This window comes from Meriones unguiculatus, chromosome 6 (genome assembly GCF_030254825.1).
Source record: "Meriones unguiculatus strain TT.TT164.6M chromosome 6, Bangor_MerUng_6.1, whole genome shotgun sequence".
Taxonomy (NCBI): Eukaryota; Metazoa; Chordata; class Mammalia; order Rodentia; family Muridae; genus Meriones; species Meriones unguiculatus.
In genome coordinates, this window is record NC_083354.1 from 32,365,234 (window position 1) to 32,390,742 (window position 25,509).

The window sequence follows — 25,509 nt, forward strand, 5'->3', positions numbered from 1 at the left end:
GCTGCCGGGGTCCCTGTTTGACAGAAAAGGAAACTGAGGTAGAGAGACTGTACAGGGTACCCCAAGTGACTCAGTGCGAGATGAGTTCAGCGTTCGAATCCAGAGGGTTTGACCCCGGGGTGCGGGGTGCTCAGACGCTGCCCCTGTTCACGTTCAGGACCTAGAGGGTCCGAAGGGTCCAGAATACTTATCACTCACCTCTGTTCTTTGAAATTACGATGACATTCTTGATTGTTGAAACATGTGTTAATTAAAGGGAAAAAAGAGAAAGGGAGCAGAAAAAGCAAGAAATAAGAAAAGAAAATTCCAAAGGAAAAAAGGTCTCTTACTATTGACATAGACCAGAGTGACAGCACAGCCTCAAAGAAAACAAAATTTAGCCCTGTGGGGAGAAAAAGTATTTCCTGTGTCCCCAGAGCACAAACCTTCTGCACCTCATAGTCTCTGCGGTGACTGGGATGAACTCAGGATATATGTGAACTGCTTCCTCAGAGGGCTGGAGAGGTGATGGCCACATGAGAGGGAGAAGGCACCCCAGGCAGCGGTGGCCACACGGGAGGGAGACAGACACATGGCTAAAGTGATTGCTCTGCAGATAAGGGGAAGAAAATTCAGAATTCAGATCCCAGAACCCACAGAATTGCTGGCCAGACAAGTGGCTTGTTATTCCAGCTTTGGATGGTGGAGACAGGGTAGATGCCCGATCAACGCTAGCTAGAACGGCCTTATCTGCAAGCTCTGAGTTAGATTAAGAGATTTTTGTATCAAAAGAAAACATGGAAATTGGAGAGATGGCTCAGGGGTAAGAGCAATCTCCACTCTTGCAGAGGACCTGGGTTTGGTTCCCAGCACCCATGGGTACATAACTCCAGCTCCAGAGGATCTGATTTCCTCTTCTAGCTTCTCTAGCACCATGCACACATGATATAATGTGTTATATATTACATATTATATGTTATCTGTTATATATGATATACACACATGTATATGCAGGCAGCATGCACACATAAGAAATAAAAATAAACCTTAGAAGAAGAAGGCAGAGAGACTGAAGATGAGTCCTGATATGCCCTTGGGCCTACACAAGTCTACATACAAGCTTAAATCGTGTACACTGTGAAAGCACAAAAGGAGTGAAGATTCCTCAGAGTGGGCCAGAAGCGGGGGGTGGAAAGATGAGATACACGACCACAGATACCGACTTTAACATGTTCATAGCTGCCATACAAAATTCCAGGTGCATAAATGAGATTGTATGTATATCTTCATTTTCCCAATCAACACCCTTCCTAATAATATCCAAGACAGTATTTGCAAAGTACTTTGTATATCATAGCGTACCTTGGCCTTGATATGATTGTTGTTGTTTGTTTGTTTACTTGTTGAGACAGCCTCTCACCTTGTAGCCCAGGCTAGTCTTGAACTCTTGACACTCCTGTCTAAACCTCTTGAGCGCATGTGTCAGCTATGCCTGACTATAACAGGTTATTTTATTGCGATAGCCACTGAAGACGTGGGCTAATGCAAGCACAGTCCGCTAGCAATGGAGGTCGCCTCCGGGGCTGCAGTGATGGTGCCATGGTTAAGAGCACCTGCTGCTCTGGATTCCTGGCATCCAATCAGGTGGTTCACATCGCCCATAACTAATCCCAGGGGACCCAGGGCCTTTTCTGACCTCTTCGGGCACAGCATACATACGCTCCCACCCACACATATACGAATAATTAAAATCATTTTAAAATATAAAAAAGAAGCAGCCTAAACTTCATCCTTGTACCTCAGAAGTCTTTGATTTTCCTGTTTTTTGGTCATTGTTTGGGGGGTGCTTCATTTTGCCCTTGAATAGAAAACTCAGGACATTTGTCTATAAGTGTGTCCAGGTTCCATAACAGATGGTGTGAACGTCCTATTCTGTAAGTTGTGCACAGGCTTATGTACTTCCCATCACTTCACCCTTCCAGAACTGTTGTCAGAGAAGATGCTGAGGAGACGGCTCAGAGCTTCCCGGGCTGGACTCCCGGCCCCCACACGGCAGCTCACCACTGTGTGTAACTCCAGCACCAGGAGACCCAATGCCCTCTTCTGCTCCTCAAGCATCTGCACACACCCAGCGCACAGACAAACCCACTCGTAGAGTAATGAAATGACTTTAAAGGGTAACGTCAAGGTTTCCTTAACTTTGACCCTGTGATTTCTTTGGTAATGCCAAAAGAATCTAAGAACCTGAGCTTTGGCCAGGGCACCACAGGCCTTGGCACACACGCCTCCCCCCACCCCCCGTTTCACAAAGTGTCTGATGGGAACTGAGAACATGACCTCGACTCAGATCACACTGACAGGTGGCCGCCACAAGCAACAGGAAGCAGCAGTCGGCTGTGACCAGGAATTTCACTAGTGGTTTCTCTCCGGTTTGGTGGCCGGTGGGGCTGGCCAGTTGTTGGGTTAGCAGGGGAGGGTGGTGCTGTGGAGGCCTGAGGTTGATGGCGGGTGACTTAGCTCTCCACACTCTGCAGTGAGACAGGATCCCTCGCTTGAACCCGGAGCTCACTGACTCCACTCAACCGCTGTAGAGGCCTCTCAGAGCAGCCTACGCTCAGCCCCACCAGGCGAAGGGCAGGGCAGGGAAACACGCCTGCGTCTGGTAAAAGTTGTTCAGCTGGGAACTTGGCTACAACGTTGCTATGGCAACCGAAGCAGAGCCAGGCTCCTTGTGGGAGTGTGGAAGGTGTGTGCTCGAGTGCCCACAGGTATGTGTAATGCAGAGGGAGAAGCACAACATGGTCATGAAGAAGGGGCCGCCCACCCAGAACCGCAAGGCCTGCGGTGGCACCGCTAGCCAGCAGCCTTCCCTCCCACTTGGGTGCTGCCCCGGGCAATTCAGAGACAGCATGAGGCCAGTCCTTTTGAAAAAGTCTGGATTAACTCAGAGCCTGTGGAAATCCTCCCCTGAGGGCTTCTGCCACGTTTTGTGGGAGCTTCTTTTTTTAGGACGCCTCAGCTGAGGGGCTCTGCAGGAAGCATACAGCCAGGCCCATGGAGCCTGCCGGCTGGGAAGCGCTGTTAACGGAGTGAGGGCCTTGGCGGCAGCCGCTAACAAGAGTAAATTCATCTTTGAATGTTAATTTACCTGGTCTCTTTAAAGGGGTCTAGGATTTCCAAAAGGTGTCACAGACAGTGCTCACAAATTTTTTTTTTTTCTTTTTGCAACCTTAGTGCCTTCTCCTGAGATTAGGGAATTTTTTACCCACCAGGCATAGTTGTGCATGCCTGTAATCCCAGCTCTCAGAAGGCTGAGGCAGAAGATCATGAGTTCAAGGCCAACCTGGACTTTACGTAAGACCCTATCTCATTTTTTAAAAAATTAAAAAGTTTTATATGCTTTGAGTTATTTTACTTAATATAAATTTTTTTTTAATGAAAAAAAAAATTGGCCCAGAGTCAGATGTAGCCTCCCACTGAGCTGCAGTCCCTGTGCAGCAATTATTTTAAATTTCTGAGAGGAAAAGCTTAAATTAGGTGTAACTGGAAAAAAGTATAAGAGATATTAGACAGTAGAGATTTGACAGATCTGAGAGAAAAGCGGCACTACACCTCCTCACCTGGTGATGGGGGCACACTGTGTCTGTCAGGTACTGGGCTCTGAGCAAGCATTTTCAGTGGACGCACTCCCAGGACCTTCCTCCCGGTCCCCACAGACCTCTCACATCAGCAACACCAGGAGGAGATGAAGATGGCAGCGACCTCTCCCTCACGGAACAGAAGTGAAGGATAGAGATTATTGCAGTCATAAGGTAAAACACGGAAAGTGGGGCTCTGCCAGCTGACTAAGGCCTTACGGAGGTCTGCCTGGGCCCAGAGACTGCCCCAGGGTGGGCAAAGGAAGCTGTCCTGCTCCTTTCTCCTCCCAGCATTGCTTACAGAGCTATTTCCTGGACACAGCCTTCCTTCCTGGCTCTCCTTTCTGCTTCTGCTTCTCTCTCCTCCCTTACTTCCTTCCTTCTATTCATCTTTCCTTCCTTTTTGCCTTCTCTCCCTCCATCTTCTTTCTTCTGTCTCTCCCCTTCCTTCTTTTCTCCTTCCTTTCTTCTTTCCTTCCTCACTTCCTATTTCCTTCTCCCCTTCTTTTCCCTCCTCTTTCCACCCCTCCCCATTTCTTTATTTCTGGATTTTTGTTTTGTTTTGCTTTCGGTTGGTTTAGGTGTTTCTGTGATTTTGTTTTTGACACGGGGGCTTACACTGTGATGCTAGATGGCCGGGAACTCACTATGTACCCTGGCTGGCCTCAGACTCTTGAACCTCTGTCTCAGCTTCCGGGCTGCTGGGGTTAGAGGCATGTGCCCCCATCATGCTCAGGAAAACAATCTGGTTTATCACTCCCAAATCCAGAAATTGCTGTTCAGGTCTTGCCCTGGTTTCTCATCACCATGACATCTGTCATGTCCAAAACCTTCTCTCTGAGGCACAGCCTCTGCCACGAGCTCAGAGGCTGAAGCATCGCAGAGTGAGCGCTGGTTCATGTCCTTTCTGTGAGATAAAGCTTGGCCCTGCAGTCTAATTTTAGCAGCAGAGGCGATGCCGCCTGGAGTGAGTCCGCCACACTGAGGACGCGCCAATTCCAATTTCACATATTAGTCCTCCACACATCGGATCTAAGAGTGACATGATTATCTGTCTCTGTGAGGAAATATTAATTGCATTTCTGAAAAGTCAAATGTGCTAATAACATCGCAACTATGCAGATGTAGTGAAAAGCCAAGTGCCATTCAACACTATTGTGAAAACCAGAGTCCATGGCATGAAGGATAAGTGACTGAAAAACAGGCCTGAGAAGAGTCAGGGCCTGGGCTGAGGTGAGAGGATGGGGTCAGGGCAGGTGGGCAAGGTGGGACAGTCTCTGCAGAGACGGGGCGGGTGGGAGGATGGGAGCTCACCATGGTGGACCCTAGAGCTCAGCTGAGAGCTTGGCTCCACTAGGTGCTGGGTGACGTTCCCTGCTGGGCCATGAAGATGCGGTCTCACCTTCTACCCAGCTGCTGCTTCACTCCCAAGAAACAGTGTAAGGAAGAAAGGCTTTGTCTGCGCAAGTTCCAGAGTGCCAGATTTCAGTCTGTCCTTGCCAGAAAGTGAGGGCGGGCAGGAGACCCTGACATCACGCCATGAGGAGCAGAAAGAGAGTGAACATGCCGCCCCTTCTGGCTAGCTTTCTTCAGTCTCATAGCTCAGGGCCTAGGGGATGGTTCGTCACAGCCAGCTCCATCTTCACCCGTGGACAGTCAAGACAGTGCCCGAATATGCCCACAGGCCAGCTGATTCCCAGTAAGACTCTCCCCGGGATGGGCCAACTAGACAGTTAACAAACCAGGCCCCCACCACGCCCCTCCTTCCTCGAAGCTTCCAGGAAGTGAATCACGGAGGTGCCCTACCGTCCCGCACTCAGCACTTCCATCCCTGTGGCCCCAACGCCAGAATCTGGCCTCTGGCTGTGTGCATATGGGGATGTGCACACGTGTGCACACACACACACAATTTAAGTTCCAGGAAGACCTACTGGAGACACGAGCAGAGGAGGCAGAAGGTGGGAGAGTTAAGATTCCTGGCTTTAACCTGCCGGCTGCAGCGTGTCCAGTCCGTCCCTGTTCTCTCCGGCTTCAGCTGCTCCCACAGCGTGGGGACAATACAAACAGGTCACCCGTAGAGTCACACTAACACACGTGGAGGCTCGATCCTTATCTAGGGTAGAGCCGGTCCATCCCAGCCGGTCCATCCCAGCTGAGCAGCAGCAGGGCCTCAGCGCTGGCACCCAGCCCTCCCTGGGGGCGCCCGCTGATGACGCTTGTCCTTGCTCCTGAGCATGACTCCAGCCTCTCCCAGGAGGAAGGGAGGCCAGGGCTCAGCCTGGGATTCGCCTTGCCCCTGGGAATGGACCGGGCAGAATGCCTGACTGAGGCCTTCAAGCAGCCTTTCTCTCTCAAAAGCCTGCCCAGTGCCATGACAGAGTCCACCCAGAATGGCCTCCCGGAGGATAAGAGACACTGTGGAGCAGAGACCAGCCCTTGGCAGTATGGATTCTAGCCAGACGAGGCCAACAAGAACGGGCCAGGATGAAGAGAAGTGTCTGGCCAGCCCAGAGAGGCATGGCCTGAATGAAGTATTTACTGTCACTACTTTCTGATTGCTTGTTGTAATTAGGTGTTAAACCCAGAGGTTAGCCCAGGCCAGGCCAGCGATACAGTTACCATACTTTTCTTGTTATCATTGGAGCTGGTAGGCAGAGGACTAAAGACAAGCTGCAGCTCTGTGCAATCTGTGTAGACGCTGCCCACATGGACACAAAGTCACCATGGGTGGGGAAGGCCGAGGGGGTAGGGCCAAGAAACGGAGCCCCGCCTCCGGTCATGTGACACCCGATGGTCCAGAGGCCTACAAATTTTTGCTTATATGTACATCTTAAAAAGGAGTTTTCAAGGGATCTAGAAAAGGGCTCAGAGGTTAAGAGCACTGGCTGGTCTTCCGAAGGTCCTAGCTCAAGTCCCAGTGGCCACATGGTGGCTCACAACCATCTATAATGAGATCTGGTGCCCTCTGGAGTGCAGAAGTACATGCAGAAGAACACTGTATATGTAATAAATAAATGATTCTTAAAGGGGGGGAGTTGTCAAAAGCAATGTACCCTACCACATATTTTTAATTTCAGGGCTAAAAGTTTTCATCATAAATTTAAGTGATTGCAAGGGATATAATTTTCAATTCACTGCAAATATTGACATTTAGACATAAAACCATCAGTTTTAATAAAATATTAAAAAGAATTTGGAGCTCATAATTATTTTATGCCCATTGCCATCCAATTTAAAACATATAAATAAAATCCTTTTTAACTGTTGGAAAATACCATCCTTTCTTTTTCTTCTTGAATTTTTATTTCTCTTCTACTTCTTCCACAAATATTTAACATGCTTTAACTTTTAAATTTAAAAATATTTTATTTATCATTCTACCACATATTTAAAATATATTAAATGTGGTTTTAATACGCTCAAAAATCTTAGGTGTGGAGGTTCACACATGTAATCCCAGGACCCAAGAAGCCAAGGCAGGAGGACAGAAGAGTTCAAGGTCACCTTCAGCTACATAGCAAAAAGAAGGCTATCCCCGAAATAAGGGGAGTCGGGAAATGACTCAGCAGGTAATGACTCAGCCTGCCACCTGACCACGCAGTCCTGAGGACCCAAGTTCAAGCCCAGAAGCCACGGAAAAGGAGAAGAGACACGGACTCCACAAAGCTGTCCCCTGAGCCCCACCCACTCTGCCAGTGTGCTACACATGTAAACCTCTCTCTCTCCATCTGTCATCTCTCTCTTCCTCTGTCTCTCTCCATCTTTCTCTCTCTCTCTTTGTCTCTCTCTGTCTCCCTCTCTGTCTCTCTCTCTCTCCATTTCTCTCTCTCTCCCTCTTTCTCTCCCTGTCCCTCTCTCTCTCTCTCTCTCTCTCTCTCTCTCTCTCTCTCTCCATTTCTCTATCTCTCTCTCTGTCCTGGCTTGCAGCCTATCACTGTGACAAACCAAAACTGTGACAATGACCAAAAGCCACTTGGGGAGGAAATGTTTGGCTTCCACATTCCTGGTCCCAGTCAGGACAGGAGCAGCAGCACGTGTGCTTTCTTATACTCCAGGACCAACCCCGCCCAGGGGGAGCACCGCCCACAGTGAGCTGGGTCCTCCACATCATCAGCCAAAAAATGACGCTCTGGTGGGGGCATTTTTCCCTAACTGACAAAAAAAAAAAAAAACAAAACAAAATACAACCTGCACAGTAAAAATCAAGAAAACTCCTTGAAAACAATTTCAGTCCTGTGACCTTCAGGCCCTTTGTGCTTTAAAAATTTCCCTGGATTAAACAGTTACATAACTGCCTGCATAATAATGCTGCCAATTTGATCATTTTTAAGCATAAAGAATTAAGCACAATTGAAAATCCATCTTCTAATGATGTGAAATATGATCTGTCTTTTCATTTGTATTTCATAAGAGAAGGTAGGATCTGCTAAAAGCTCCTGAGACTGACCACAATTAACATCCCTGTCAGTGAAAAACAGAAAGTCCTAAATCTTCTTCTTCTTCTTCTTCTTCTTCTTCTTCTTCTTCTTCTTCTTCTTCTTCTTCTTCTTCTTCTTCTTCTTCTTCATTGAGTGAAAGAACAAACACTGCAAACCACTGTTTTCTTGGGCAAATGAAACTTCCCAAAATATAATTGTGTGAAAATTAAGGATCTATGAATTGTTCAGGGTTTTATTTGAGATGCTGGAGTTGAGCCCAGGGTCTTACACATGCTAAGAACCCTACACTCCCAGCCCTCTTTTTACTTTTTAGTCTGAAATGGCATCTTGTGAAGACCCTAAACTCATCCTAAGACCCAGGCACATTTAAACTTTGCATCCCCCTGCCTCAGCTAGAAATAACCTGCATCATGGAACAAAGCCAATGTGAATGGGGAGTTTCTCTCATGGCCCTGGTGACTACTTTCCATCCTGAGTGGTTCATGACCCCTCCACAGCCTTCAGCATTGCTAGCAGCCTAAACCTACCACAGGTGCACACAGTGGGCTTGCAGGGAGGATTGGCACCCCCATACCCGTGTCACAGGTGCACACAGTAGGCTTGCAGGGAGGACTGGGACTACCATACCCATTTCACAGGTGTACAGAGAGAGCTGGGGCACAGCGGGTGGCTGTTTCAGGGTCATAAAGCTTCAGCCAAGATTGAAACAATATAAATAGCTATTTAGAAAGGAAAGAAGGAGGGAGGGAAGGTGGAAGAGAGAGGGGAAGGAAGGAAGTCCTGTGAAGGAAGGATTCTCAGCCTAAGAGAGAAGAGAGTATATAACGTGACATGGAAAGCCACACAATGCTAGATTTCTTTTTACAGAAGTTAGAGCAGGTTTATTATTTGGTTCTTTTTCTTTTTTCTTGTTTTGAGACTGGATCTCCCTGCATATCCCTGGCTGTTCTGGAGCTCACTCTGTTTGTGAGCTAGGTTGGCCTCAAACTCACAGATGCCCACCGGCCTCTGTCTCCTGGGTGCTCGGGTTAAAAGTGTGCCACCACAGCAGGCACGCGTGTCTTTCCCTGAGACTCGATTTCCTGCTCTGTCCTTTGGAAAGATCTGGAAGTAACGATAACTCAGTAACAGTGAGCACCTCCACCTTAACACAACACACCCCTCCCCCCACTCCACCCCCACACTGCCGCAGCCAGTGCCCTTTACATGGAGCACAAACAAGGACGGAGGAAATGGCCTAAAAAAGATGGGGGAGATGAGCATCAGATCAAACATGATCAAACACTGTCAGTGGCAGTTTTGACTGATGACTGGAGCCTGAAAGTGAGTCACTTGGAAAACAGCTTTATCCAAAGGCCTCGCGGTGAGGGCGCAGAGAGCTGGAAAATGCTGCTGAGGCTCCGGGCAGGAACTCCCAGGGCATGCTGGTCACCACTGGTTCCAGGTCGCTTGTGAAGTTCCACGTGGCTCAGGAACTAGGTCTCCCAGATGCCTCCCTGGCTGGGCAGCAGGTCGTAGAGGCCCACATTCCTCAGGCATGTGTGCAGCCTGGGCAGGCCAGCCCGAGCTTCTTGATGACCGTGTGTGTCCACTGACAAATCTTTGGTGCTGGCCTCGTTCTTCATCCCGCCCTTCCTCGAGCACCCGGGTTTCTAAATAGGACCCCACCGCGGTCCACAGGCCATCACCAGGGGATGTCACCCTGTCCTCAAACCATGTCAGGATTGTGGAAGCACAGATGATCCTTCTTGGGCCCCTTGCACAATGGAAAACATTGGTGACTCCCATGTGAGCCTGCAGGGGCGGGGGGGGGGCAGGCAGTGGGTGCAGCCAGGGCTAACTTTAGGTAGAACATGAGTTACTTCCTAACTTAGTCTTAGGGTTTCTTAAAATGAAGCTGACAAGTGGGAATCTGGAACCACAGGCCCGGCTGTAGTAACCAGCAAGATGGCCTCCAGCCCAAGCCACCCATGTCCTAGAAGACCAGACACGTTCTGGTAAGAACATTCTAAGTCCATTCTAAGATTCCCCCAAGAAAATGTATTCTTCACTAGTCACTCACAGGAAAGAACAGTTCCAAGTGCTGGAAGATTCTGTTTCCACCATTAGCGGCCAGACGGAAGAACACATTTGCATTCTGCCAAGAAGGCTTCTACTCCCTCAGGACTTTCTCCAACCCTGCTGGAGAGGAGCATGGGAGAAAAGAACAGCACGATTAGGTCAGCGTCAGACGTCTCTCAGGGAGGCCACAGCTCCACCTCACCTGGCTGAAGCAGCAGAAGAAAGAGAAAGAGTGGGAGGGAGACACCGAAGCGGAGGGGACCATCCAGAGTATATACCAAATGAAACTGGAACAAGCTTTGAGGTGGAAACTGGGCCACCCAGAACCAAGCCAGGATGCAGCCACAGCCAAGAAGGGGGTGAGGATGGTTGACCAAAGCCCTGACCCCAAACAAGGAAGGTAATAAACCAGACAGACGGAACTTCCATCTCTGAATATTTGAGGGTGGAGGGAGTGACTGTGGACACTGAGGGCTGTGAGCGTGGGCACACGCCCCCACGGTGGTGTGAGCGTTGACACACCCTCCTCGTGAGGAGGGTGCTGGTGAAGGTGACGGGAAGGCAGAAACTGCTGTACGCTGTAGAGACAAAGGGGGAAATGCGATTGGAGTCTAAGGTGAAAGCATGGCTCTCTCTGGGGTGTCTGTTGGAATTATTTTGTTTTTATTTTAGGAGGTTTTACTTTGGTGTGTTCTGTGTGTTTAGAGAAAGGCTCTCAGATGATCCCAGCAGTCCTTGCTATGTAGCCAAGGCTGGCCTTGAACTTCTAAACCTCCTGCCGTTCCTGGAGCCTCAGGGTTACAGGCCTGCACCACCGTACCCAGGTGACGTGAGAATGGAACACAGGGCCTTGGACGAGCATCCCTGGGGGCAGCCAGCACTGTCACAGCGTTGACTTGGAGTAGCAAGGGCTACGTATTTAATACAAAGTGTGAAGACAACCAAACGAAACCCGGGCAAGGAGAGGTCAGAGGAAAAGCACAGGGATGACCATGGGCTCCAGGGAACTGGGAGCTGAAGCCGGCGTCCACCTCCGGGGACAGTTAGAGGAGGCACAGAGCAGCGTCCCAGTGTGGCTTCCCAGCTGATGATGCTGGTATACCACGAGAAGAAAGGGAGGTGACTGCCGTCTGCTTATGGGTCCCTCGCTCAGTCACATGTCAGAGAACAGCCGCCCTCTGACCTCCACACGAGCTCTGTGGCACCCTCCCGCCTACCACACACAACACAGAAGTAAATAATTTGATTCTTGTCTGAGGAAGTTTACAGTGTGGTGTTGGGACACACTCTCAGCCATTCTGGGATGCATGAGGCTCCCTGGGAGCCAACTGGACACGCCCACGGGGGTCACAGAAATGTCCAGGCTTGTCCATCTGGTGTGGCTCTTTGTTCTATGCAAGGCACTGTGAAATTACACGCAGGGTAGACCCCAAAACGTGGGTGTTCCCTGTCCCAGATGTGGGGCTGCCAACGCCATCCTGCTAGCCAGCTGTGTCACCCAAACATCAAAGGGAGGGTAATTGCTTCCGCAGCTCAGCCCCACATTCCCCCAGGAGCACCGAGAAACCAGCTATGAGTGAAGAGGCTGCTGGGCTGAGGGGTGGCTAAGACATCAGCCAGATAAGCGCTTTCCCAAACGCTTCCCCTCAACCTTCAATAGCCCGCCTCCACTGGCTGTGCTGGACAGTCCACACAGAGGCTAAACCAGCTGGCACAGCCAGTGTGAGGCCAGGCTGGCATCTAGATGCCAGCACTCATGGATCTGAGTCGTTTGCACTGCTGGGATCTACAGGGGATTCATTCAAGTGAGAAACTGAGGCTGAAGTCCCTTGCCTCACTGAGTCTGAAGTCCCTCACCTCTGGCCTGTTCTTCTCGGGCCCTGGAGGCAAACTCTGGAAACAGATTCTATGACAGCTGGGAAGGAGGGTGAGAAATTGGAGAAAAAGCTCCTGAAGAAGGCCCCTGCCTCTCCAGACCTCTCTTGGATGAAGGCTGATGAACTCCACTCTCCAGCAAGCTCCACAGACCCTGGCCTGGACAATAGCCTCTTGCTTGTCCAGGGCTGTGCAGGGGATTCTCGGAGCCCGGCTGGGAAGCTCCGTTTCCACAGCCCCCTGCACCCAGACTTCTCTGGTCTCCTCCAGTCCTGATGCCTGCTTCTCCCCAGTGGGAGGCCTGGTAGGAGGGGGGGAGAAGGCCTGGGCGGCTGAGCACATGGCCCATCCCCAGCATGGATGTGGGCCGGGCCCTCTCTTCTAGGAGATGGTAGTTTGCCTTGGAAGGAGTAGCTATCACACCTGCCAAGTTCAACAAGCGGCAGGACACAAACACCACTCTGTTCTCAAGAGGCCCTGCCCAAGTCAAGACACACACAAGTTCATCTGGAGAACACCACAGTGGGGGCCAGCTCCAGGGCACACGATGGTGGTGAGGACAGAGAAAGAGAGAGAGACAGACAGAGACAGAGACACACAGAGAAAAACAGAGACACGGACAAAGAGACATGGAGAGAGACAGACAGACAGAAACAGAGAGACAGAGAGACACACAGAGAGAGACAGAGACATACAGAGAGAAACAAAGACACGGACAAAGAGACATGAAAAGAGACAGACAGACAGAGACACACACAAAGAGACATGTAGAGAGACAGACAGACAGAGACACAAAGAAAAAGAGAGGGAGAGAAGGGAAGAAAGGAGGGCAGGAGGGGCTGCAAACTGAAACTCTTGGGATGGGTTTGAATTTCCACTCACCTCTTTTTCCATCCAAGTTATTTCCCTTTTGACTTAAAATAGCCACATCAGGCTTGGCCGATCCCTTTGTTGTTTTAACTGGTCTTCCTCGGGGAAGTTTCCAGAGGCTGCCAGGGTCCCCGAGGGAAGAGAGCTCTCCCACACCACTCCTCTTTCACCAAAGACCAGACAGCAGAGCTAAGAATGTCCTTCCCAACCCTGGCTTTCACAGCCTCTCTCCGGAGGGAAAGGCACCAAGCTTAAAAGAAAGCCGTCCGGCAGGCCCAAGAGAGGGTTGTGGGAAGCCCTTGCAAACGGGAGGGCCTGAACTGGATCCCCAGAACTCAGATAAAGCTGGACACAGAGTGCAGGTCAGTATTCTATGGCACCGTGGAAATGGCAGAGACAGGGCCCCCTGAACGCTTGGGGCCGTTATCCTGGTGAAACAGCAGTGAACAGGAGGCATAGGCTGACACCATATGCATAAAGCAAGAAATAACAGATCTTCCCATGTGTGCATACAGGTCTTCTGCCGCGTGAATGTCTGCGAACCTCTTCTGAGCCTGGTGCCAGCAGAGGCCAGAAGGGGGTGTGGGATTCGCTGGCACTAGGCATGTGTGAGCCACCACAAGGGGATTGAAGCTGAAAGAATAGCAGAGCTCGTAACCACTCAGGCGTCTCTCCAGCCAGGAAGATGTAAAAATGAGACTCACCACATCGCTGGAACCAGGAGAAAGCCCTCTTAGGGTTCCTGACCTCCAAGAGGCGGGACCCTAGGAGAGAGAGCACGCTCAGCTGAGACCCTCCCCCAAAGTAACTCCACTTGTGATTCCACTGCTGCCCCTCCCCAGGGCAGTGAGCAGAGGGCCCGCAGAGAGAGGCTGCAGGGCCATTTCTGGGTCAGACTGGAACACTGGGTAGCTCGTGTTTGCAGCTAGCCTTCATTAATTATCAGAACTCAGGAGACAGATGAGTCCTGACGCTCTGTTAGCAACTTAATGGTTGTTTATTAAATTTTCTCCAATTACAGCCGTTTAGCACACCAGAGGGCTGGGGTGCCCTACGAGTGACCTTGGGAAAAGAAGGCGGGAGCTGGCGTGCCAGGTGACTTTCATAGCTGAGCAAAGATATCATCTCGGGAAGAGTGAAAACTCAGATGGGGGGGGCGGCGTGGTTCAAGAAAAGACTCCACAGACAAAAAGGAAGCACCACACACGCCAGAGAACGGAGACAGTCCGTCATCTCTCCTTCCGCATGCAGGTGCGCACACACACACGTGGTCCTGCATGTGTTCGTGAGTGCGCAGGTGCGCATGCACACTTGTGTGGAAGCCAGCTCAGCCTTGACACTCATGGTTAGGAGTCATGGGTTTTCACTGACTTGGAGCATGTCAGTTGGACAGCACAGTCCAGCCGGGGAGCCCAGGGTCTCAGCCGCCTCCATCCCCAGCACTGGAGTTCGTTCACCCAGGCACCACCACGGCTGGTGGGTTCTGGGGTGCTGACTGCCTGTCTCCCAGCCCTCTCCCTCTGCTGTGACTTGAAACGCTATACAAACACACCTTGCGGCTGAACGCAGTGTCGTCTAATTGCAGTCATGAGAAAGCCCGCATAACTTGCAAAGCTGTGAACCCCGCTCGCCATCTGTCACCCTTTCTGCATGAGGCATTCAGAAAGATTAATTCCCACGGCCTACAGTTTACGACAGGGAGGAAAGGGCTGTGTTAGTGTCGTCGTTCCGTGTTCAGACATCAGTAATGGGCTCCTCCAATGTACCAGACACTGAGGGGGGATAAAAACTAAATAGCAGCAGTCTTGTACTCAGGATACACCTCACCTTCAAAATTAACGAGGCGACTGAGTAAGACCAGGGAAGCACTCAAGGTCCCCACGAGAGTGAAGGAAGGACGCAGACGACAAAGTCACAGAAGTTTAGGCTCTGCTTTGCCAGCAACAGAGCTGTGAAGGGTTAGGCTTTCCAACCGCACATACAAGCTGGGGCTCACTGGCTGGCCGGCTCACTGGCTGTCGTCGACCTCAACTCCCAGTGAAGGACCCTGTCTCAAAGGTCAGCGAGCAAAGTCTCAGGAACAATCCTCTGGCTTCCCTGTGGATACAGACACATCTTCACACAAACATACACAGATACGTGTACGCGCACATACACAGACATCAACTGGGGACCTGGCCAAAATACTCTCATTGCTTGATCCCATCTGGAGCAGGGTTTGGGTGTCTGTGCTTCTAACATGCTCCTGGACACTCCTTGTATCGGTTCTGAGTGAGGCAGGCGAACCCCAAGCCAAGAACACAGCAGGGGTGGGGGGCAAGGGTGCCCGTGGCAGCTGTCCATCACCTCGACACGAACCCTGGCACGAGGATGTTGGTCTCTGGGGTCCTACTCTCTTCAGGCCTCCTCCCGGATCTACCCGGAGGCCGAACTCTTCCAGAGAGGCTCGGAGTCTGCCGTGTGCTGGGGAACTCATATTTTCTCATTTAAAGGAGGCTGTGGCAGCCGGGCTCACTCTGTCACTGCCATCCATTACGGCCCCACTGCCAGTGCACTCCTCTGCAGACTAATGCCTCCTAAATTAATTTTGTGTTCAATAAGCCTCCATAAATATGTTTGTTCAGCAGGCCAAATTGGAGCCTTCGGTTTCACTCTGCATGGATGTGGCTCAGACACACGAGTCCACCAGGCTCTCTCATTAGTCACTGTCACCAGTGGAGGGGACCAGGTCCCTGCAAAGAGCCTCCACTAAGTCAGCCGCTACTCCTGTTGAGATAGAACCTTCTTGGGAGCGTGCACGCTGCCTTCCAGACTGGGTGCAGAGAAACGCAAGCACTGGACAAGAAAATCAGAGCCTGTCAGTCTGTGCTTCCCGTGGGCAGTTCTAGGTGATCCCGTCCCCAGCCTTGTCCCTCTCCACGCCCAGTTCTGTTAGACCCAGCCTTCACGTCACAGATAAAGACTGAAGCTACAGAGCCTGGACAGCGATCTCCAAATTCTCCCTGTGTGTCCGGGACACCAGGGTGCCTCACATGGCCTGGGAGAGCACACTTGGTAGTATATAAACCCAGTGTCTACCTGCGTGTCTACCTACGTTGGCATCCTTCTGAGCAGCTTCCAGTCTGGACGCTGGGGGATGGAGCTCAGCGCTTGACAAGCTCGTGCAAGTTTCAGTTCCTGGTACCAGCGGAAGAAGCAAGTGCCAAGTGTAAACTTGCTTCCATAACTAACATTGAAGCTGGGACAGTTTTATTTTGTCATTCCTGTGGATTTCAAGCACACCAGAAAAAGCTGAGAATGAGCCCGCTTGTCACACGGCCTCGTCCAGCTGCTACCAGCATCCTTACCGACCACCCAATTTTACCATTTATCTGCTTTCTTCGGCATTCCTCCCTGCCAGCCTCCTGGAGCTGCTGCGGCTCACAGCACTGAGCCTTTCTTGTATTCTTCACGACAGACATGAGGTGAGCAAAGCCTGCACAAAACACACACACACATATGCACACACACTGGCACACACACATAGACACACATACACATAAAATAACACACACAAATGCATGCATACATGTGTGCACAAATACAAGCACACATGCACATACATATACCCAAATACATGAACATATGCATATACACATAAACACACATACACAGAGCCTCAAGCCCCTTCTGCCTGCTGGCTCCATCTTGTTTCAGGGCTCCAGATATTTCCAAGTTTTCTTTGTCTTAGTCTCACTGTTAACTGGGAATCGGTTTTTGAAAGGAAAAATAGCTTTATTAAAATACCTTCCATAGTATTCTATAGACCAGAGTTTAAATCTGTCTCTGTCACTTAGTGATCGTGGTATTGGGGGGAGAAGCTCAGCCTTACTAAACCTATCTGATCAACTTCCTTCGTAGCACTCACTTCCTGGAGTGACGGATCCAGCACCATGACTAGGCCTCATTTGTTGGTCTGCTTGCCTAGCACACACAAAGCCCAATTTTACCACAGCTCTGCCTAAAACTGGCCACAGTGACCCCAGAGGCGAGGCGGGAAGGTCAGGAATTCAAGGTCATCCTGAGCTACACAGTGAATGTCAGGCCATCAAGGATACATGAGACTTCATTTCAAAGAAGAATAGAAAGAAAAATAACGGGGGAGAGGAAAGTAGTGGGAGTTTCCAGAAAAACCGGTGCGCAGAGAGGGACCCAGAGGTGGCTCCGTGTGTTACCTGTCACCAAGACGCACCTGCCTGCATTTCTCTTCAGCTTGTTTCACAGAAGCTGTCCTGGGTGGAGCAAGGCCCACTGAAGTCCCGGCTTCCAGATCTCCGGAGCGACTTCCCCGCGGTCTCACTGGAGGGAGGATTCTGCCCTGAAGAGGGCCAGCGGCTCTAATTCAGGACCAGCCTCCAGAGCCAGCACTGAGCGATCTGCCCCAGTATCAGCTTGTCCTGGTTCTCAGCAAGCATAGACCATCCATGTGTCCACACGGCCTGCGGTCCGACCCACTGGTGGGGCTCTAGCCCGAAGGTGCTCTAGTGAGAGCTTTGCAGTGTTGCAGTGCAGAGACCCAGCCGAAGAGGTTAGTCCTGGTTACAAGCACTGGCTGCTCCTCCACGGAGTTTGGGTTTGGTTCCCAGCACCACATGGTGGCCCACGACCCTCTGTAACTCCAGGACCAACATGATTCTGCGTTACTCTGGGGCCAGATACTCCCCAAGGCCAGAGAAAACCGTGAAATCCTTCAGTTGTTTCCCAGTGACCACATTACTGACGGCATCATTGATGTTAGTACTCGGAGTCTGGTGGATAGAGAGAGAGGAGGAAGGGAAGGTGGAGGAGGAGCGAGAGAAGAGGACTGGCAATGAGGTCATTGAAAATCTTCTCGGTGCTCAGTGGAGGGAGGGAGGTAGATACGAGCTCTGTAAAATTTAATCTGCAGTCCTAAATTTAAATCGACAGTGTCATTGTGAACTTATAAAAAAAAGTGTTTTACCTTTTTTCTTTTTCTTTTTAGTTTTTATTCTAAAATACCCACCAAAGAGCATAAAGATCACAGAGAACTCCCCGTAAAGCTTACACCAGTTTTCCACTAACAGTTTCTCGTCACTCTAGTGACACGGAGGCCTGACTCCGGCACACGCCAATGTGCATGGCTCTGTGTCAGTTAGTCTCAGGTCTGAACATTTGCAGCCAGCACCACACTCAGCTCAGAATTTCCCTCCCACAGGGGCCTTCCCTCTCCCTAACCTCAAATCCCCCCACCCTGCAGCTTGCCTTCCCTAGGCCTGGCTATCACGGGCCTCCAGGTCTGTAACTGGGTCAAAGACACCATAGAAATGAGTTACTATGTGGTCCTTTGAGACTGGCATTTTTATCCACTCAGTCTAATGTCCTTAAATCCAGCCAAGCAGTATCTGGGGGGCAACAGAGTCCATGTCAGAGACAGTCCCCGCTCCCCTTACTAGGCAACCCAGATGAAGACAGGGCTGCCCATCAGGTACAGCTGTGCGGGGGCCCGGGTCCAGTCCCCACATGAAGACCAAGCTGCCCATCAGGTACAGCTGTGCGGGGGCCCGGGTGACTCTTCAGCCCCACATCCTGACAGGCTGACAGCCCTGCTTCCTCCCACCACGCTCTTCAGCCGGCTCCTCCTCCTGCATTCCAGCATCCCCCCCAGGCCCATCACCACCCAGTTCCCATGTATTACCGTGGTGTAAGTTCGCCAGCTTCGGCCCAGCGCTCCTGCCAACCCCACCCCGCCTTGTACGGTGAGGCCACCAGGAGCTTTTTCACCCCTCCCCCATCCTCCCTCCTTGAGCCATCACCAGACCTTGGGTCACGTGTCCTGTCCTCCGGGCAGCCTTTCGGGATGGCTGGCCAAGAGTAGGAAATCCCAAGTGCAGCCCAGCACCTTCGCCCGCTAGCACTTGTCATGCACTCTTGTGAGGGCCAGACACACTTGGGACAAGGCCACAACACGACCGTCACCCAGCTGTCCTCCGTGTCCTCAGGCCACAGCGGTTGGAGCGGTGAGGAAGAAGACGACCGCCCAAAAGGGCCGTGTGCCTCAGTGTCCTAGGAACAGCGGCTAGCTGGGTCCGCTCTGACAGATGCGGAGCCTTCTCATCCCTCATCTCTCAGCCCTCGGGACCAGAGGCAGGTCACCAGAGCCCAAGAGGCAGGAAGGCTTCTCTGTGGACGAAATATGATTCTAATTTGCATGATATGCACATTTATACTAATAATTTCTCCATGGGACATGCAGTAATAAGTTTCTAGTGCTAACCTGGGGCAAAATCTCTAAAACAGATTCAGTTGGCTCTGCTCCTTGGAGCTTTACTATATTGCACTGTGAATTTTTAGCCCAAACTGTGCAGCATGTAGCTGATTAATATTCTAATTAAAATCCAAACGAGACAGCATCAAGTTGATGTCTCCAACGTGTAATAAAGAAAGCCTTTCCAGTGAGAGGCAGCAGCAGATGCTGGCTGGCTGCCTCCGTGGGAACCGCACCGAGCTGAAGTCCCGGGCTGGACGCTGCCGTCTCCCACGCCTACGCCTCGGCGCGTTCACCCCGGAGTGACGCTGCTCTGGCTTGGAGGCCTCCAGACATGCTGCGTCGTCTCTGCTCCCACCCAGGGGAACCGACATCCCCACGGCTCAGCAGGCATGTAAGCTTTGCCTTTAGCCACAGCTGACTGCGGCAGGCACACGTGGGCACGCTGAAGGGCTCGTGATCATGAAGACTCGGCTTGGTGGAGCCTCAGGCTCTGATACCTGAGCAAACCCCACCGAGGGCAGCCCTGCTGGCTGACGTGAGTCTCTGAGCTAGCCACACAGAAAGGCAAGAACCACAGGATCCAAATGTGCATGTGTGCTGAGTGTGGATATGTGCACACATGTGTGTCTGTGTGTGTCTATGTGTGGGTATGTGCACACATGTGTGTCTGTATGTGGGTATGTGCACATGTGTGTGTCTGTGTGTGGCTCTGCACACATGTGCAGTGTTGGTGAAGGCCAGAAGATGGCCCTCCCCTAGATCTGAAGCGACATGCCCGTGAGCTGGCTGATGTGGCCGCAGGCCCCACGCAGGTCCTCACAGGAGAAGCCTGCGCTCCTCGAGGCTGAAGCAGCCCTCCAGCCTCATCCCACCTTTTTTGTCAGCGCCCTGCCCTCACTGTCTTGGGCACTGTGGCTCCCTCCTGCCCAGGCCACATGGGACCTCTCTCTTGCTCAGCTTCCATGGCCTTGGCATGCCACCGGCCTCATTTCTCTGCACTCGCTAGCCTCTGCACACCATGTGCCTGCAGGCAGCACACAGACTCCTGTCACATGAGGTCATGCAGCTCAGGCAAGGGCTCCCTCTCCAGCTCCAGACGTGCTGGAGAGCGAGAACAGAAAACTGTCCACATACAAGCTGACCCCAAAGGCTGGGGCACATGGTGGGCAGATGCCAGAATCCTTCACATCCTGTACTTAAGCTGCTCTGTTTTGTAGAAGCAGGAATACAGTAGTGTGTGTGTGTGTGGGGGGGGGTGTGTGGTGGTCACATGTGGAAGTCAAAGGTCGACTTGTGGCAGCTGCTTCTCTTCCTTCCTCATCTGGATCCCAGGAATTGAGCTCCGGTCATCAGGCGTAGCAGCAAGCACTTTCACACTCGGCCTTCTCAGAGGCCCTGGCTTAACCCTGTCCACTGGTGTGTGGGTCCCAGGAGCACGCACCCGCCTGTCCTCACCCTGGTTGAGGCAGACGCTTTGGCAGCTTTGGGGGAGGCTGGAGCGATTCTTCGGACCCTGCTGCAGTGTGACGCGCTGGGGACTCACTGGTCTGAAGCCGAGGCTGTGGCTGCGACGAGCATGAAACTGGCCAGAACCTGGCTGCAGAGAGCGTGAGGCTCACACCGAGGCACCCTCGATGACTGGTGAGCACCAGTGGCTCGGCCTGCACAGGACTCTTTCCTCCCAGGAAATTACACTTATGGGCCACAGTCGCTCGCTTCCCCTGTGCACCCAGAGTGTGGGCGTGAGCAGCCATGTCGCCTGGCATTCAGCGGGTTCTCCTCACACCTGACCTCTTGTTCTTACCATAGGCACAGATGCTAACCAAAGGACACAAGCACAGTCTGAAAGAAGGCAGAGAAGGCCAAGAGAGAGGGACATTGCCTGAGGTGGAGGGCCAGCAGCGATAGGACCAGATCCTCACCTCAACTGTCCGGCACACCCACATTCAGAAGCATCCCGTAAAAGGCCAAAGGCAGCTAACGAGGCCTGGGTGTCTGCTCTGTGAGGGCCACAGGGCTGGACAGTCGTGGACAGCCGTGTGCTGCTGTGCACTTCTCCTGGTTCACTTCCGGGGGTGGAATGCCCCGAGTTCTCTCCTGTGTGTGTGTGTGTGTGTGTGTGTGTGTGTGTGTGCTGTCTTAGGGCTTCTATTATTGTGAAGAGACACCGTGATCACAACAACTCCTACGAAGGAAAACACTTCATTGGGGCTTAAAGTGGCTTCTTCCTCCAGCAAGGCCGCTCTCCCAACAGTGCCGCTCCCAGGAGCCTATGGGGCATTTTTATCCCCACATCAAGTGAGTGCTCACATGTGTATGGGTGCACACTTGGCAAGCTACACTTGCACATATGTGCAGCTTACCGTGGACACGTTCACAAATGCATGTGACAGTAAAAAGTCAACTTATAGAGTGTCTTTTGTTATCTGAGACAGGGCCTTTCACTGGCCTGAGCCCCCTCCCTCCTGACCAGCCGCCCAGCACCACTACAGAGTACCGAGCTCTGCCTGCTCGGGGCTGGGCCTGCTCATTAGGCCTGGCTTCTTAATGACGGTTTCCGGGCTTGAACCCGCCTCAAGCCTGCTTGCCTAGAACTTTACCCACAGAGCCATGCCCAGTTCTTGCTCCACAGGTTTTGTAGGTTAGAAACCAGGGCTCAGACACTCTTAGGAACCTCACCATGTCTGTGTTAACCGGCAGTACACAGGGTGCCATGCCTGGGACTAGAGTCCTGAGGAGCTTCGGCTGGAGTGAATTCAGCCCGCCTGGCGGGTGTGAGGACAGTCAAAGGCACAGCACACCCAGGCAGCGGGAAAGGCCTCTCCAGCAGAGATGGGGCTGATTTGAACCCCAGCCCACACTCCTGGGAAGGAAGGGGGGTTGTCAGGTGATGAGCCCTCAGAGCCAATGGGCAAAGGCCATCCCGACATCCCAGCTCCCAAATGGTGGGAGAACCTGCTTGTGCAAGACATCCTCTCACCGCTACCCTGTCCCTGTGGCAAGAGAGTGCCTGCCCAGCCCGTGAGCCCCGCAGTCCCTTCCTAACCGTGAGCTCCCTAACTTGCTCCACCTGACCTCTCTGGCAGCTTTGTCATCACTGTGAGGACTCTCAACTCCCCCGTAAGAAGAAAAAGTGACCTATTTCAAAATTCCTCTAGGGAAGGAGTTGCTGTGTTGCCTTGGCAACGAAATTAGGCTCTCCCAGGAGTCCCTCGGTTCCTCCTTCAGTCTAGCCCACTGCCCTGAAGTAGCATCCTCACAGCCATGCCCTCCATCAGGGCTTCCAGGGTACACAGGGCTTCCAGGGTGCTCTCTTTCCGGGGAGCAGGAGGATAGGGGTGGGGGCCGTGGGAGGCCTCCGGGGTGAGTGGCTGGGCCTTGATCGTTAGCACACTGCGCCCCCCCCTCCCGCTGACCCACCACCCTGATGCTTCATAAGTTGGCCCCGCCCCCGTGCCCACCATCTCCCTCCTCCCGTGCCCCCAGCGCTGACACAGAGCTCTTCCCTCAGCTCTCCTGCACCTGTTCCCACCCGAGGAGCCTGGAAGGGAGGCTCGCGTCAGCCATGGGCTCACTCGCTCTTCAGGCCGCAGGGCTGCTCCTCCAAGAAACTAAAACCACGCCCAACCACGCCCCGTGGAGGGGAGATCCCGCCATAGACGTTGCTCAGGGAACCCGGTAGGGTGGACTTCCTCCAGCCTGGCTTTGTTGTCGCAGAACCAGGCCCGACTCGGGGAACAGCTGAGGCTCAGCACCAGGGTACGCCATCACCGCACACACCCCTGGCCAGAGCTTGCCTGGTGAGGTGCCCACCTCTGCCGGCTCATCTTGATTGTAAGCTTGATTGGAGCTGGAATCAGCTGAGAGACACGCCTGTGGGTGGTCTGAGAGTAAGTGATCCCTCCCTGAGGAGACCCAGATATGAAGCTGGGGAGCACCTTTGCCTGCTCCCCTTCCCTCCTTGCTGGCACGGGCATCCACTCCGGAACTGCAGACACCCTGCCATACGTCACTGACCTCCTCTGCCTTCAGACACAGACTGAAGACCAGCAGCCCTTCAGGAGCCCTCCCAGCCCTCAGAGACAGCTGGGGCTTCTGAGGTACTCACAGGTTCTCGGGTCTCTGGTGTGCAGAAAGCCCCCGGCAGTTGTGGGGACACTGAGTGAGAGGAGAGCTCCACGTCTGGATCCACAGGCCGCAGGAAGAGAGAAACACATGAGTGGCTTGAGCATCTGAGACCTCCCAGGCCGCCCCGGACACACTTCCTCCAACAAGGCCACACCTCCTAAGAGTGCCGCTCCCTTTGGGCCATGGGGGCCATTTTGGAGTTAGAAGGGGTCACCTTTATCCCTGAAGGCTTGGGCAGGGCCAGCAGAGAGCACCCATTGAACAGAAAGTCAGTGGCCCATCAGCGCCCATTGCCTCGTGGACGGTGCAGCCACCAGAACACAGTTTTATTTATTTAATTTTATTTTGTGTTCATTAGTGTGACGGTGTCAGATCCCTCGGGACTGGAGTTACAGACAGTTGAGAGCTGCCGTGTGGGTGCTGGAAACTGAAGCCTACCTCCTTTGGAAGAGCAGACAGCACTCTGAACCACTGAGCCATCTCTCCAAGCCCCAGAACACAATCTTTAAGATTTATTTAGTTGACTATCTGCATGTACACCTGCACACCAGAAGGCACCAGATCTCACTGTAGATGGTTGTGAGCCACCACGTGGGAACTGAACTCAGGAACTCTGGAAGAGCAGACAGTGCTCTTACCCGCTGAGCCGTTTCTTCAGTTGCATGACATGTCTGCATCTTTAACAAGTAAGTGCTGGTGTCTCTCATCCTCCTTCACAAGGGACCTGGGAGAGGCGCCGGCTGACGAGAAGGCATTTCTAAGCTGCTTGTGTGTGTAAGGCCTGACACACAAGTTTGGGGAGAAAATAAAGCTCATGGAAACCCAACATGTACCAGATTCGGGCTGCTCATGGAGGCTGCACAGGGTCTCTCAGGCTGACTCCATCTTAGGCTGACGGGAAAGGGTTGTTCCTTGGCTGGAACAATAAGCACGTTGTCCCCAGAGACCTGGTGATGATAACTGGCTGTGATGGAGATTCTGATGCGCAGAGCCCAGAGCGGTGGGCAAAAGCACTGCACCTCTTACCCCTTCATAGACTTCACACCTCCCTGGACCACACCCGGCCCTTCCTCATGCTCTTCCCCCTCCCTCTGGTCTTCACTCCTAAGAAACAGCCAGGCCTGCTGCTCCTGGCCTGTAGTCACTCTTGGCTTCTCAGGGGCTGAGGCCAGAGCATCAGGACCAGCCCAGGTTGCAGACTGAATTGATGACAGAGGGTGGTGAATGAGACTTCCAGATATGACGACCATGTGGAGGTCACCTGGCAAGCATGGGCATCTATGGTCAGTCCTGGTAGTGTGAAAGGTGAGAAAAAGGGGGAGGGGAGGAGAGGAGGAAAGGGGACAGCAAGGGAGAGGAGAGGAGAGAAGGGAATGGAAGGGAATGAAGTGGAAAAATGGATTCCTCCCTCACAGCCTGGCTCTTCAGAAGCTTCACTGTATGGGGCACAGAGAAGGAAGGGCTGAGGAGAAAGCCTCAAGGACTGTTTCTCTTAGAGCCATGCTGGGAATTGAACCAGGGCCTTGGGCGCTGTGGGCAAGCTACCCCTGAGCTACAGCCCCAGGAACAGCCACGTTTCCTCAGCTAGAGCTAACTCACTGGCTCAGAGGTACAGCAGTAATGAGGGACGATGGGTATGGGCCTGGGCGGGCAGCCCGTGACTGGCTTTCCCTCAGCTCTCCTAGAATACAACAGGACAGACAGATGCAGAGCGGTACCACACTCAGGTCAGAGAGTTCGGGTGTTGGGACCAGGAACGGTTTCCTGAAGCAGCGCCTGGGGCAGCGACTGCAGACCCAGCTCTTGGCAGATGGAAGGCCTTTGGTTTTTTTTGTTGTTGTTGGGTTTTTTGTTGTTGTTGTTGTCGTCGTCTTCTTCTCCTCCTCCTCCTCCTCCTCCTCCTCCTCCTCCTCCTCCTCCTCCTCCTCCTCCTCCTCCTCCTTCTTCTTCTTCTTCTTCTTTCCAACATGGGTCCAGGACTGGCCAAGTGGGATTTGGAACGTCCTGTCCCGTTTTCTCTGTTACTGTCAACACTGTCATGTGGTCCTCAAAGGTCACTTTACTCCTTCTGTGCAGCACAGACTCTGCACCTTAGCAAACAGGGCTCTGAGGAGACGAGGAGGCTGCCCACACCTTCTCCCTCAGCTTCCCAGATGGCAGTGCTCACGGTCCATCAGCAGCCAGCCAGCGATCTGAGGAGGAGAAAAGGAGGGGGGAGGGAGAGACAGAGGGAGGCAGACAGAGAAACATT

The 25,509-nt window shown here is 52.4% G+C and overlaps 1 long non-coding RNA gene across 2 annotated transcripts; it reads right to left on the bottom strand.

Annotated features, from left to right (window-relative positions):
* Nucleotides 1–13,847: 13,847 nt before the first annotated feature.
* Nucleotides 13,848–19,001, bottom strand: LOC132654626 (uncharacterized). 2 transcript variants are annotated; one of them, XR_009592274.1, is made up of 5 exons: nucleotides 18,558–19,001; nucleotides 17,094–17,791; nucleotides 16,227–16,337; nucleotides 15,957–16,125; nucleotides 13,848–14,959 (listed from the first exon to the last, which is right to left on the bottom strand). It is a non-coding gene; the product is annotated as an uncharacterized LOC132654626 (long non-coding RNA). The 2 variants fall into 2 exon arrangements; XR_009592275.1 differs by having other exon boundaries at nucleotides 17,094–17,649; nucleotides 18,558–18,997.
* Nucleotides 19,002–25,509: the final 6,508 nt, after the last annotated feature.